Below are 2239 nucleotides of genomic sequence, written 5' to 3' on the forward strand. Positions count from 1 at the left end.
CTTTGCATTAGAAAAGCTGCGTTCCAATATTCACTTCCAGTACTAGAAATCTATAGCACATGTGACGTAAAGTATAGATTTTTAGTACTGACAGTGAATATATATAATCTGGAACGCAGCTAGAGTANATATATAGAGATAGTGGCGCCACCTCGATAGACACCTTGCAGGGAGGCTCCACTATCAAAAACGCTAATTTTCCAAAGAATCACACGATAGACAGTAGATCATGCCTTCTGCAAAAAATGAATTTGTAACTTTTCGTGCAAAGCATGCACTACTCTCATCACCCGCTACTTTAAAATCCTTTTCAGTGAGTACAACTATCATATATAATATTTTTATTATGTATTATATATGTGTATACATGTTATATAGAATCGATTTTAGTCGATATAAGTTTTATTTTTTTTTAATTTGTTTTTTATTTCTCAAAGTTGGGACTACGGTCGTTTTGTTTGTCTCATCGAACACTATTTTTGTGCAAAATTTCAGATCGATCGGGAGCAGGGGTCATTCGGAAGTACACCCTAACTTATTTTACGCTTTTAATATCTGTGAAGAAGAGAGTAATCTCTCTACTGTTTCTATATTGTACGCAAAGTAATAAAATCCAAATGGACAGGAATAAAAGATGAAGCAGCACAATTAACTTTTTCTTTTCGATTTTCACTGCAACATAAAAAGATTTTTATATGAGATAAAGTATAAGAAAAGAAATATGCATATGTATCAGTGCTTCAAAGATGAACAGTGTTAAGTCATTTCTCTTTAAAACAAGATTTTTATATTTTATCAGATTGACAATTTCTAATAATAACAGTATGTACAGACATGCATACATATACAATCATTATTAGACTATCAATCTAATAACATGTAAAACTCTTGTTTTTGAGAAAGTAATATACTATATATGTAACACTGTACTCTACTTCTGAGGCAGTGATACATAAGTATATATTTTTTAATAAAGTGATATTGTATATGTAATTTTATAGGTAATTATCATACTTACTTTACACTTTTTATCTCTATCGAGAAGAGAGTAATCTTTTCACTGTTTCTTTATTCTATGCAAAGAAAATCCAGACAGAAATAAAAGATGAGGCAACACAAAACTTTTAACGTTTTCTTTCTGCTTTACACTGCAACATAAAAGATTTTTATATNAGATAAAGAACAAGAAAAGAAATATACATATTTTTTATACGTTCTAAGGCATAACCTCGAATTGTGTGAAGTATGTTAATAGATGATGTGTAAGAAATATTGCAATAAAAATGTAGAATAGAAAATTAATCTGAAACTTTATTTCCTTCTGTAATAAGATATAATATAGGTAAGAAAAAACGAAAAATTACCTAAGTAATACGATTTTGTNGTGAAGACGCGTAGAGATCACAAGAAACTGGTACCGGCACTCAGTACGCACTTGTACAAGAGCGAGCTGTTTTTTGCGCGTGCGCGGCGAAAGAAACAGCGCAGTCAACCCTGGCTAGTCGCGTATCTTTGCAATGAGAGGCACGAGGCCCGAGAAAGGGAGACGCACGAAGTCCAAATATGGGCATAGATGGTCGAGCGTCATTATGCGCAGGCGCATCTATCAAGTGAGTGCGAGCGAGACAAAGCATTAGAAAGTGAGAGAAAGAACGCGAGAAAGAGAAATGCGCAAGCGTGCTTGAATGTTCACCGCATGCGCACAAAGCAGTTAGAGAGAGAGGCTACTATATTGTCTGCACCGTAACATTGAGCCTCAGGTCGGCACCGTACTAGCCAGGGTTGAGCGCAGTCCAACCATAGACGTATAATATATAGACTGCGCGTTTGGTTGAAAAGATGTCTTCAACGTTGAGAGAGACAACATACTTTGAATAGTAACTCTTTCTCTGTCTATCAATGTCTGTGGTGGGATCAGGGCCTACTGTTTCATACCACCTAACCTACCACCCCTTAATTTCTTTCACTCTTCTTCACCCCCACTATTTTTCTATCCTCACTCACTTTTCCACTACTATTCTATCAATCAGCGAAGACTTCTTTTTCCCCCACTACTTTGCTAGACAAAGATGAGGCTACTATTCAACACCAGCTGTCTCTCTCAACGTTGAAAACATTTTCTTAACAAGGCAAAGGTAGGAAACGCGCAGTCTATATATTATACGTCTATGCTCCGCACAAACTCTTTCTTAACCTTTAGAGGGCCGGGATTTGAGACTTGAGAGGGCATATCCGCCTT

At 35.9% G+C, this 2239-nt stretch overlaps 1 long non-coding RNA gene across 1 annotated transcript; it reads right to left on the reverse strand.

Moving 5' to 3' along the window:
• Window positions 1-658: 658 nt before the first annotated feature.
• Window positions 659-1443, reverse strand: LOC109861316. The gene is made up of 3 exons (XR_002250947.1): window positions 1365-1443; window positions 1019-1148; window positions 659-672 (listed from the first exon to the last, which is right to left on the reverse strand). It is a non-coding gene; the product is annotated as an uncharacterized LOC109861316 (long non-coding RNA).
• Window positions 1444-2239: the final 796 nt, after the last annotated feature.

Source organism: Pseudomyrmex gracilis, unplaced genomic scaffold, assembly GCF_002006095.1.
Source record: "Pseudomyrmex gracilis isolate BER0280 unplaced genomic scaffold, ASM200609v1 scaffold_685, whole genome shotgun sequence".
NCBI lineage: Eukaryota > Metazoa > Arthropoda > Insecta > Hymenoptera > Formicidae > Pseudomyrmex > Pseudomyrmex gracilis.